Source organism: Micropterus salmoides, unplaced genomic scaffold, assembly GCF_014851395.1.
Source record: "Micropterus salmoides isolate LMB-PRFRI ecotype aquatic unplaced genomic scaffold, ASM1485139v1 Ms_hic_scaffold_4, whole genome shotgun sequence".
Classification (NCBI taxonomy): Eukaryota; Metazoa; Chordata; class Actinopteri; order Centrarchiformes; family Centrarchidae; genus Micropterus; species Micropterus salmoides.
This window is the reverse complement of record NW_024043372.1, coordinates 18190191-18203606: the sequence shown is the minus strand read 5'-3', so window position 1 is coordinate 18203606 and position 13416 is coordinate 18190191. Positions and strand designations below refer to the sequence as shown.

The 13416-nt window shown below is 40.0% G+C and overlaps 1 protein-coding gene across 7 annotated transcripts in view; it reads left to right on the top strand.

The window, feature by feature from the left end:
- kcnab2a (potassium voltage-gated channel, shaker-related subfamily, beta member 2 a) overlaps positions 1-13416 on the top strand; it is a 95456-nt gene that overhangs the window by 4792 nt on the left and 77248 nt on the right. For 2 of the 7 annotated variants that reach the window (XM_038697567.1, XM_038697563.1), the window contains exon 1: positions 12628-12932. The exons of 2 other annotated variants lie outside the window; for them this stretch is intronic. The gene's annotated coding sequence lies outside the window, so the exon portion shown is untranslated. Of the gene's footprint in view, positions 1-12627; positions 12933-13416 lie in introns of those variants that run through there. 3 more of the 7 variants (XM_038697564.1, XM_038697565.1, XM_038697570.1) reach the window with 3 other exon arrangements.

Sequence of the window (13416 nt, the reverse complement as noted above, 5' to 3'; positions counted from 1 at the left end):
AATCGATCGGTGACCCCCATTATGTTGATATTGAGGAAAATTATACTGCGATAATTATCATTATTGTTTTATTGCCCAGCCCTATTTGGGAGCACCATAAACTAGGACTATGGAAGTGAAGACCCCTAATATCTGGACACTCTGCTTTAAAACATTGTCAAAGGTTTTTAAAACCTGGATCATCACTCAGCACAATAAGTGAAAACACTCCTCACAGGAAACTCTGCTGTGATTGGTGCATTGCTGCTTGTGGAATGTGGGACTTATATGGATAAACAATACACCAGCACAACCCACGCCACACTTTATGTAAACAAGATTACTGAACAATATTTATAACAGTAACTTTAGTAAAACAGATTTAAAATAGAAAAAGGGGACAGCGTTGCTCTCAGGCGGCTGGCTAGAAGAAGCACATATTGGCACAATGGCATCCTGGCAGAGTAACTAGAATAAATGAGTGTATTAGTGTAATATAACGTTAAGTATAATGTTAATTTAATACTATCATGTTAGTATAATATTCATATTATATGATGTTACCATATTCATTATAATTACATGTAATAATAATCTATGTATCTTACCAGTGGTGTATTATTTCCAGTTGAACAGTACAGCAGTATTTTTTGTGGGGGGGTTTCATTCATTAAATCCTTGTGCAAGAATAATGCTCTACATTGTGGTTAATCTCTAATTCGTTAATGCTAACTGCTCACTCATCAGTAATCATAATCATGTGTAACAGTGAGTTCGGCCATTGCGAGCCGGGGAGGGGGTTACACATGGTGGCTCCGCTTTAATCTTGAGAAGCTGTAGTCTCTCTTCATTCAACTTACACTGTAAATTTCCAGCTAAACTGATGCTTATTGTTACCCTTTTCTCTCTTTCTCTCTCGCCTGCCATTCACCGGTCTTGTGCAGAGTTTTGCGTGCTTGCCGACAACTGCGTACACATTGCGGTTCCTCGACGGTCTATTTCAAGTAGCCGGCTATTTAAAAACAATATAATATAATATTTGTGTGGTTCATCAATGGTGATAAATTATCCAAAAGTCCCGTGAGGTGCGGACAACTCGGCACAACAGCGGCTAAGCTGGGGCTGTGCTCCATCTCTTCAGCAAGTGTTCCTCTTCTGCCACTACACACATACACGCTACGCTTACACATGCACACCGACGACCCAGGGTTAGGGTTACAATTTTGGATTTATTCACGCACTTTAAAAACATTTTTTCTTTTTAAATGGTTATTTACAACATTAAAAAATTAATTGTATATTATAATAGCCTGCACATTAACTTATGGGAGAAAACTAGTAGTTCTATGTAAAATCAGACGTTGATCACCCCCAAATCGCCAAAATGTTTTGCTGTGAAGCTTCGACTGTGAGATTGACAATCGAATCGAAGAATCGAATCTTTGACTATTCGGGGTCAACCCTAGGGTCCACATATTGTTTTTTTGAAGCTGAAGCCAATATTTTTCAGCATCGAGTACTTTTAATACTTTTAAGTACATTTTCCTAAGTATACAAAGTTTTACTAATACAACATGTCCATCATAGGGATCAACGTAGGGGCAGGTTTGGTTATTAACTTCAGTAAATAAACAACTATTAAACTCTAAGCATACAACAATCAGCAAATGTATAGAGTGTGTGAGGGGGAGTGCGAGTGTGTGCATGTAAAGGTAGATGTGTAAGTGATGTGTTTAGTCAGTGGTAACATGGCTATTTAAGCATAATAGTTACTGAAGGTATTGTGTTCTTGGGACCACCTTTTATCATGAGTCATTGAACACAGTTTTCCAGGAATCCTGCAAAAATCAAATTTAAGTGTGAATTCAGCCCATTGACTCAGCTTGCAGTTACAATTGGTCAGTGATCTGTCACCTCTGACGTAGGGGTGGGCGATATTTGATCGTGAACGATTAAAATGTCTCCACGATCTGTCTTTTCAGAGAGATCGTTACTATCGTGCTACAGTGCACAATCCATATCAGTTTTAGTTCTATGGCTCAGTTTAAGTCAGCTGCCTGCTCCTCTGCGGTCTACAAAGGCAACATTGTAACTGTTGGGCGTCATAAAATTAACATTAAAGTTCTAAGGCTGGACCCGAATATTCGTCCATTGGGTACACATTCGATTTCAATTATGAGATTCGATTATTGAGGTTTTTTTTCGCACGCTTGCCCTCGCTGACAGCAGTGAACGCAATGCTCCAGTTCACATTAAAGGGAAAACTAAATGAAACCCTCAGCTGTGTGGGTAAAACTGAGTGATGACTGCAGTAGTGTGGAAGTTATGGTGTTAATTAATTTTTACAATTGCTTAACTTCATTACATATCAAAACAGTCAAATTTCCTACATTTTAAAATTAATCAGTAAACTGTAGGCTGGAAACAAACAGCAACACAATGAACGCATTTAAATGAGCCTAATTAGGAAGTTTTTCCTTGCCTCTGTCGCCTAGTGCTTGCTCTTGGTGGGAACTGTTGGGCTTCTGTAAATAACATCACAGAGTACGGTCTAGACCTGCTCTTTTATGAAAAGCGCTGTGAGATAACTGTTGTTGTGATTTGGCGCTATATAAATAAAATTGAATTGAATTGAATTATATTACGACGATTGTAGAAGAAGAGCATTTTGTCGCTATAATTAAAAGTGAATTTTGCATAATAACATGTTAGATTTAGTTCCGCTACCGAAAACACCGCTCATCCCGTGCGCTCTCTCTGGATCCCGCCCGGCTAAACTATTCCCGGATTCTGCTCTGGACCTGCTTGGATCAGACTCTCTCACTCTGGACTCTCAGCTACGGTTCCCCCTGCTCTGTGCAGCAGCCACCAACCCGGTACGGCACGCATCTATTTTCACTCTGCCTCGCTCTTCCGCTGCTCAATATCCAATCCCTTTAATTCCTTTTATTTCTCCCTTTCTTAGTGCTGCACTTGGGTCTGCAAGCCTTGCCATAAAAAAGTTAAAAACAAAGATTTGGTAATAATCACTTAGTTAGCCTAGCTATGAGAATAAATAAACGGAGCGCGCTCTCTCTTTCTTTCTCTCTCGCACACATGCACACAGACTTGCGCACCCATGCCGCCGTTATCTCTTGCCCATCCGATCCCCGCTCGCTCAGCAGAACTTATTGGGCGTTCTTCTGATGTTCTGCTTCTATCTATTAAATACATAGCTGTAGCTCCTGAAATTACAGCATGCTTATCAACACACGTTTAAAAAATCGATTATTCGCTCTTGATTACAATCGAAGAGTTGAAGCTCAAAAAATGACTTTCGGGCCAGCTCTATAAAGTTCCCCATGTCCCCCAGCTGCTTTGCCTCAACTCTCTGGGATTTACAAAGGTTGCTGATTAATAGAAAATGTTACTTGTTGCTAAAGTAACTGTTGACCGCGGCTAACTAGCTGCTTATATATATATATATATATATATATATATATATATATATATATATATATATATATATATATATATATATATATATATATTAGCTCAGTTAGCCTAGTGGTCATCAGAATCAGCCTGGACTGGGAGCTCGGAGCACCAGGGGAGTATATTGTTTAATGTTACACTCCTACTCAATGATGGTTTTCAGGCCAAGATAACGTCAGAGAACAGCGCCCCGGGGCCGAGCGAGTGGTCAACAAAACTGCGCTCAGCAGCCTCCCAGTGAACACGGCATGAACGGGACTAAACGCAGAGACCAACAGGGAATATAGTACGGAGGTGATTTACAGAGTTTGTTGATGGACAGATATATTTACTTTTTGCTGTACCACTAACTGTATCTGTCTGTATCTGTAGCTAGTTAGCTGTACTACTAGCTGTCCTTTATTCGCTGAGTCAGCCCCGGGGTGAAAAGAGCCAAACCTGGAAAGAAAACCACCTCGGTCCCGTATTCCCTGTCATCACAATTGGCGGTTTTGGAGGCTGTGTTCGGTGCCGGTTCGGACGCAGTGTTTACTCACTGAGAGCTGAACCAGTTCGCACAGTCTACATGACAGGGTGGGGGGGCGTAACGCACATTCAGCGCTAGCTGAATATTATAGGTGTCAGGTTCAGCTCACCTATAATATCAGACAAGGAAGAAAGACAAGCGAGTTAATGGCTTTTTACTCGCGAGGAGAACGGACAGAGATGCACTCAGTTACAAACTCCGACCGCTCGCTGATCGTACCACAATTTGCTGACCATCATGCCTGGAGTTTGGTATCGGTTCTTTGCAGGTAGTTCTGCATGCTCCAGAATCGCACAGGAAAGTCATAAGCTTTCCATTTACTGACAATGTCACTTCGGGTTTTACACTGTCCATTGCTAAAAGATCTTGGTAGTTTATCATGGCTTCCTTATCATTTGTTTCAGAAGGTTCGGCTGGCTCCTGCTCTGAGGTATCTCTTCCGTTTCCTCTCTTTTTATTATATTCAGGGCGTTCCCTAGTTACATGCATGTTGCTGCTCTAAAGGGAAAGGGGGTGCAGCAGCAACATGAAACGTGATCAACGTGACATACATTATTGTACAGTACTGTTCCAGGAACTACGTACATTAAGCTCAGTCGCCTCTCAGGGCCAGGACTCGGTTCCTGTTATTTTGTTATTGTTGTCTGCTCCGTGTGTCATTTCCTTCAGTCACACCATCCGCTGTAGACTTCCTGTCAGTACATTTCTGCAGACAGACTTACACACTTGCATTAGTACACGTCTTGAGATAGAGAGAGAGAGAGATATATATATATTAGTTTCAGATTGCATTGGCGAGAGTAAATATGAGATAACTTATATACATACTGCTTCCAACAGCTACTGTAAACGCCAGTCAATATCTGCAACAAGTCCCTTCCTGTCTTTGTGTTTTTAAATATGCAGAAGCAAACAGCTCATTCTTTCATTGGAAAATTAATCAAAATAATGTATATTAAAATCTTTAAAATGTTATAAGAACAAAATGAATCAGTTCTTTGTTGTTTAAATGAACCAGGCTATATTGTATATAATTAATAAAGTAGTGTTATTTTTCTCTTTTTAACCAGTAACTTGCTAAATAGTCTTAAAAACCAACAGGAAAATGAATCTTGATAAATCGTGAATCGTGATCCTGCCTGAAATAAATCATGATATATTTTTGCCATATTGCTCGGTTGTTCTTTATGTTCATTTCATGTTACTTGTGGTTGTTTGGTGTAGACTTGTAGGGGATGAGCGTTAGGGGATAGGAGTTGGGAGGGAAAGAGGGGAGAGTGTGTGTGTGTGTGTGTGTGCGTGCGCTAGGAGCTACAAAAGTTGTACTTGGAGTACTTGTTTTTTTTTTAGCGTTTGGCTGGCCAGCTACAACTGTAATGTGGTGACATTTACCAGGTTTAATAACAGAACTATCAAAACGGTAAAAACACAGACAAAAAGGAGGCTGAAGCAGAACATAAAACAAGGAAGTTTTGCGAAAAATGGAGAATTAGGGATTTCAGAGAGGCTGGCTACAGTACGATGCTGAGTCTGTTTTTTAATGAGCGTTTTTTGTGTCGGCAGTATGCCAAAGACAAAAACAGAAACAACTCATTTGTCATTGCAATGATAAGATTTAAGATGAATGATTAATGAGCATCTTGTAAGTTTACAAAAAAATTTACTGTTAAGTACGTTTAATAGCAATAATGTAATTCTGGTTTAAATTTCACTCTGGCCTCTTCTTTAAGTTTGTATTTGATATAGTACCTTATGATCTTAGTTAAAAATGCTGAAACAAATGTAAATGTGACACAAAAAAGCAATTTATTATTTTGGCCATTATTAAAAAATATGCTTGGCTGGATGATTTCTTTCATCTACCAGTCCCCTTGGCAGGTGAGCAAAAAAGTTAATTTCCACACCTGATCATCACCCTCTTCTGTTGTCACTCTGAGACATCAGTCAATACTGTATCTTTACACTATCATCTACCAGGTCAGGAGCTGAAGGAGGATTGTGTGGCTTTTTGTGTTGTACAAGTAGTACAGACTAATTCCTCAGAGCCTGTAATTTTGTTTACTTAATGCCTGTCACTTGCTCCATTCTCCGTGCGGTAATCCCAATGAGACCGAGCATAGACTGTAGTACTAAAAACCTAATGGCTTTCTACTCAGCAATACCCAGAGGACAGTCAACTCAATATGGGGCTGAAACTGCATGTAAACTGTTGTGTTAGGTGTGTATGTTAATCCAAACCTGTTAAGATAATGTCTTTTTTGACATAATGGCTTTGGATTAAGAAAGTATAACCTACCGCACAATTCACCTTTACTGGATGTGTTTTATGGACTGTAGTGTTACATAGTTTTTTTTGTTTGTTTTTTTAATGAAGAAAGTAGTATCAAGGTTAGGGTTGAAGCTCCTCAATACCTAAGAAGTTCCTGTGTCATGCTTCCCAGCTGCTGGGTAAAAGTGAAGGGGGTTAGTCCCGAAGTCAGCATCAACTTCAGCCCTGGAGGAAAACAAAGTTTTCCCTGTGCTTCCCTGAGTCCAACCTTGATCTGGTATCTGCAGCAGGAACAGTTAACACAATGCTTAAAATTCCCCTTCAGAAACATTAAAGAAAAGTTAAAGAGTAGAGGCAAAGCCACCATTTGTTTTAAAGATATGTGTGTATATCAATGATTGAAATGCTGTCTAGCAGGTGTACCTGGAGCACAGTGGGCCATTTAAATTGGTGTTTATTGTTCATACACCATGACCTTGAACAGGCATAGTTGAGTGTAGATAACGGAACGACTGGTGGTGTTGTACATCATTTTGAAATTACATTTTAGTTGTGTTTGTTTTTGGGGCCTCAATGCATACCCAAAGGACAGCAGAAAGCTATAGGTTAAATTGAATGGCCTAATTGTTTCTTCTTGTATCTTCCCAGCTGGTATTGAGGAGGGCAAACACTCAAGCACCTGGTATGATTACAGGAGCATTACCCTTCTCTTATGCAGCTGTCTGGCAAAGCACCAGAGTGTTGCATGCAGACTACAGTCTGCCGCATTAAGCATACGTAGCGCAGCCCTCACAATATTCAGTATGAAAATATAGTCATAGTTTCTTGGAAGTCCATGTTTGGGAGTGTGTTTACAGAGGTGTGTGGAACTAGGAAAACCGTGGACTTTTTAGGAGTGTTTATGGTAATTTTTCTGTGTTTGGCCCCAGTTTCAGATGGTCAGCCAGCATCATTTTAACCATTTCATAAAAGGCACATGAAATGCTTTAGAAGTATTATTGTTTGGGAGGACTGAATGAACTTTGAAACTTGTATAGGAACCTATAGTTATAATTGTGGGTGTGGTGAAGATCTCTTGCTGTGGCCCTATCAGACTATCTGGCAGATACCCCACCAAGCTTGGTGTTATGATTGGAGAGGAGTGAGCTGTGGAGCTGTAGTCTGGCTGGAAGCAGAAGTTGGAAAATGCCGTGAGTGGGCTTCAGTTCAGAGAGAAAGGCCAGGGACAGTGGTGCGCAACAGTGAAGCTGTAGCTGTCCCCCCAAGCTCTGGGCAACATGCAAATACACACATAGAATGAGGCAAATCCATAAATACAAATCTAAAGGGGACTGATCTGAACACCACACAGCATCCTTAAACTTATTTTTATATATATATATATATATATATATATATATATATATATATATATATATATATATATATATATATATATATATATATATATATATATATATATAAAATAATGTGTGTGGTCATTTATAACTATTGATGAACACCACAAAGAATAGTATAGCGTTTAAAAGCAGAACTTTAATGTATTTTCATACAATTTTCGGCAGTCGTGACAGTCGACTGTCCCCCCCACCCCCCCTGTGTGTCACAATAATTGTGATATGAAATTTTCATACTGTTTAATCCCTAATACACACACACACGCACACAAAAACACACACACCCTGTCTTATTTTTTTTGCAGGTTTGTCACACTGAAATGTTTCAGATCAACAAACAAAATATTAGACAAAGATAACACAAGTAAAGCACAAAATGCAGTTTTTAAATGAAGGTTTTTATTATTAAGGGGGAAAAGGGGGATTGCCCCTGTCCTAAAACATAAATCAGCTGTGGTTAATCACATCTCTGGAAAGTGTAGTTCAATTTCTCTAGCCACACCCAGGCCTGATTAGTGCCACACCTGTTCTCAATCAAGAAATCAGTTAAATAGGATCTACCTGACAATGTGAAGTAGACCAAAAGATCCTCATAAGATAGATATCATGCAGCGATCCAAAGAAATTCAGGAACAAATGAGAAACGGATAAATTGAGATTTATCAGTCTGGAAAAGGATATGAAGCCATTCCTAAAGCTTTGGGACTCCAGTGAACCACAGTGAGGGCCATTATCCACAAATGGCGAAAACATGGAACAGTGGTGAACTTTCCCAGGAGTAGGGCTGAACGATTAATTGCATTTGCGATATTATCGCGATGTGATAACAGAAAGACACGTGTAGTAAGGTAAGTGCATTGTGGCGATCGGCACCAGCGTCACACACACACCATCAGTCAGCTCAGGAAATATCATTTAAGTTTAAAACTAAACGCACAAGTCCCGAAAGAGCCCCAGTCTGTCCTGATTTACAGCCAGTGCACTGCTCACCAGCATCAGAGGCTGCGGGGGTGGGGAACTCCGGTGTTGTTGGTGAATTACTAAGCTTGTCTATTACACACGAGAGGCGTCACTTGGTATTAAATCGCAATATTGGTTAAAAAAAAAACGCAATTAGATTATTTTCCAAAATTGTTCAGTCCTACCCAGGAGTGGCCGGAAGACCAAAATTACCCAAAGACTCATCCAAGAGGTCACAAAAAACCCCACAACAACATCCAAAGAACTGCAGGCTTCACTTGCCTCAGTTAAGGTCAGTGTTCATGACTCCACCATAAGAAAGAGACTGGGCAAAAATGACCTGCATGGCAGATTTCCAAGACGAAAACCACTGCTGAGCAAAAAGAACACAAAGGCTCAGTTTTGCCAGAAAACATCTCGATGATCCCCAAGACTTTTGGGAAAATGCTCTGTGGACTGACGATGACCTTTTTGGAAGGTGTGTGTCCCATTATATCTGATGTAAAAGTAACAGCATTTCAGAAAAGGAACATCATACCAACAGTAAAATATGGTGGTGGCAGTGTGATGGTCTGGGGCTGTTTTGCTTCTTCAGGACGTGGAGGACTTGCTGTGGTAAATGGAACTATGAATTCTGCTGTCTACCAAATTAGGGCTGCAATGTCGTCATGTGCGATGACATAACCGCAAAATGTGTGCGATTTAATACAACAGGTGTGTGTGGCGTTCTGTGTCTGCGCTGCAGTCTGCTCATTATCTCCTTCCACAACGGGCTCTCGCATGTGGCTCTACAAACATATGTGCAATCAGAAAAATGATTCATGAGCAGTGTGTGAGTAACTGTTACAACAACCTACTGTAACCCCTGCCACGCCCCGCTGCTAATTGTTCAAAACCTAGTCGGATGCGCTACCGGAGCACCGAGAGAAATGCTCCGTTGTTATGCCGAGTTTTGCATGCCTGCTGAGAATTGCATGCACCTCAAAAAACTGCTTTTAAACGCTATAAAATCCTTTTTTGGGGTACATCAATGCTGATAAATGATTCAAAGTATATATTTTATGAACGTTTAGAGTCGTTAATGATATTACATTAAGTATAAGTGCCATTCCTTATGATTCAGCTAAAATATGTTGGCTTACTACATCAAATCATTAAATGTTGAACTATATGATTATTGACAAGTTAATTCTTAGCATTAACCAATTAGTGACCAATGTAGAGTTTTCTTGCACAAGGAATAAATAAATAAATAACCCACAGAAATTAAACAGCTGTAACTGACTTTAATATTCAACTAGTGGTAAAACAGTAGGCTGTACTATATGACATTATAATGAATATAGTAATTAATAAAGGCTATTATTTTTATACTAACAGCATACTATTAACTGAAAATTATACTGTTTAATTTACATTATAACATTAATTTAATGTTATAATATTATTCTAATAGACTCATGTATACTAGTTACTCCTCCAGGTTGTAGATAGTGTCTCTGCAGTGGACAGATGTAGATTTAACTTGTGCCAGGATGCCAGTGTGCCAACATTTGCTCCTTCTAGCTGCCTCCTCTGTAGAGCAACACGCTCCCTTAGTTCTGTTTTACTAGTTATTGTTATAAATATTGCTTAACTTTGTTCAAAAACACATTTCAAATTGTCAGTATTTTGTTCATTTCCTTGATAATCAAGCAAGTAGACTCATAGTACCATTTGTTCCATTATAATCAAATCGCAATATTGTCCACAATAATCGCAATATGACTTTTTCTCCAAATCGTGCAGCCCTACAAAAAATCCTAGGAGAATGTCCGGCCATCTGTTTGTGACCTCAAGCTGAAGCGCACTTGGGTTCTGCAGCAGGACAATGATCCAAAACACACCAGCAAGTCCACCTCTGAATGGCTTAACCGCTTTTTTAGGGTCATGCCACAACATCTCAATCGGATTTAGGTCAAAGTCCTGACCTAAATCCAATTGAGATGTCTAAAAAAGCGGTTAAGGCTCAAAAACTCTCCAATGTGGCTGAATTACAACAATACCTCCACAGTACTGTAAAGACTCATTGCCAGTTATCGCAAACGCTTGATTGCAGTTGCTGCTAGGGCTGGGTATCGTTCAAAGATTTTCGATATCGATACCTCGACTTCGATACCGGTTCCTGCACGATACTTTTTTCGATACGAATTTTATTCTCAACAAACTAAGAACCATTGTTGTTTGTATAAAGTAACTTAATTATCACATTATTATCATTAATATTGTTTGTTATTTTAATAATTGTTCCTTTGAAAAATTCTTTTATCAAAAAGCAAGACATACACTGCTCAAAAAAATAAAGGGAACACTTGAACAACACAGTGTAACTCCAAGTCAATCACACTCCTGTGAAATCAAACTGTCCATTTAGGAAGCAACACTGATTGACAATCAATTTCACATGCTGTTGTGCACCGAAAGACAAGACATTTTTTGATACTTGATGGTATTGAGGCAATTCGGTCGGTGCCTAAAAAGCATTGAACTCGAAACCCGGTCCTAGTTAAGGCTGCTAAGAGTGGCCCAACCAGTTATTAGGTTTAGGGGACACTCACTTTTTCACACAGGGCCATGTAAGTTTGGATTTTTTTCGCTTTATACCTTCATTTAAAAACAGCTAAAAATCTTTGTCTAATATTTCAATTTGTTTGATGTGAAACATTTCAATGTGACAAACACTTTTTCTCGTGTGTGTGTGCGTGCGTGAGAGAATACCTGTGATACACCTTTCAGTTCTCTTTCTAAACACTAACTCATCTATACACTGATAAAAATACTGCTAAATATTTCCTTGGCCCAGAATAGTCAGAAACACATGATGGGATGTGGGCTGTGTTCCACTCGATGGCGTCATCTCTGAGCCCAACTACCTGCTCGGCCACCTGTTCAGTTACCTGATGCCCGAGTAATCTGTACCCAAAAAAACAATTTCAATAAGATATTATCAAAACTGCCAAATTACCAAGTGGAGGAGGTGCTTATGTTTTGGACGTAAAATGTGTTACAGCATACCATTATAAATGTAGCATTGTTGTGGTAAAGAGATGCTCGGGCCTGCAAATCATATTCTGCAGACGTAAGAGAAAATGCTTGTTTGATACAGAGCCTAGCAAAAATTCGCAAGTCATTGATTTGTGCTAGCATTACTTGCAAATACTATCTGCAAGGTGGGGGTCAGTTTCACATGAACTGTAGCACTTTGTTAGATTGCTGAAGACAACAATTGGTTAACAGCCAATATGATATGGTATTTTGAATCTTGAATATTCCCTTTTTTAAACTACTGCTCAACTATATTGAGGACAGTAAAATAGGCTGCTTATGCATACACTTTTTTTTAAATATTTGATATACAGTAGTATTTATTATAACAAGTTATTGATTCTTTTAGGGAGTAATCCTCTCACTTAACCACCCTCTGCATGGACATGGGGGTGCACTGCCAACAATTAGACCTGGACCTGATAGGGATTTTAAGGCATGCTTACAGCATATAGGAGGCAACTTATCGGAGCTTGAACCAGGTGCTGCCAGATTTCTTGTGGTTGACAAACACTTTTTCTCGTGTGTGAGAGAGAGAGAATTATATTGCGTAGTTCATTTTACCAGTTTGCATAATAGGGCACAGGGTGTATGGATGTTCTTATGTGCTTGCATATATCTTTGACATAAAATACTGTGTTGACTTGCTATGCAGCCAATAAACTTTGAACCAGTTTCAATGGAAACCACGAAATCTCCATGAAGGAGTGCCTTGTCATTGGATTTAAAATGAACGCACATGCTTCTCGCTTGCTTTCCCTCCGGCCCACCCTTCTTCTCTTTCACCGTTTACAGCTCACTCTGATTCACTGAATGCATGCTTACTCAAATGCTGACAGTGCAAAGGCAGGTGGGGGTGTGTGTGTATAGAGGAACGAGGGAGGGGCATTTTCTTTAATGCAACTGCTCTGCTCAGTGACTCTCCAAGCTCACACATTTATTCTGTCCCTTCTCTCCGTCTCTTTCTCCCCCCTCTGTTCCCCATCCCTGTTCTGTCTGTCTGGTGTCACTTTATTTATTTTTTTCTGCCTTTCTCATGTCAGACATACATGCTTCTCTCACTCAGACACATAATTTTGGTCTCACAGGATCTCACATTCACCAGTCTTGTATCATCCCTCCTCCCTCTCCGTTTTCCTGCTCAATCTCTTGGATTTTGGCCGCGGCTCCTCCATCACAGTACAGTATTCTGCATTTACTCCCTGGTTCTTCTCACTGCGTCAGGATTCAGCAGCAGACTGAGGTGGGTGTTTTTAAAGAGCATCATTGCTAGGTCTGAGGTTCCATGTCTTTCGCATCTCTCTCTTTCTCTCTCTCCCGCTCACTCTCGTGCTCTCTCTCTTCCTCTCTCACCCCTCTCTTCTTCTCACTTTGCTCTGTCAGTGGGATGATTGTGCTTGTCTGTTCCTACAAGGGAAGAAAATGCCATACTCCCTGTATGCAGCTGCATTTAACATTGTCACACACTATGCTAGTGAGGTAGCATATCTACCTGTCCAGATCTGACTGTCTCAGAGCTGTGAGTACGGTTGATAGTGCCACTGCTGCATTGAAAGCCGTCTTTGCATACGTTATTATACTGGCATGTATTTTGCGCCCCCCCCCCCCCCCCCTTCTGTCTCTGCTCCATTACTCTCCTCTGTCTTTCATGTTTTATGCATGCTCTGTCCTTTTGAATACATGCCAGATACTTGGCCATGCTGTAAGATTTATAAAGAACTACCTGA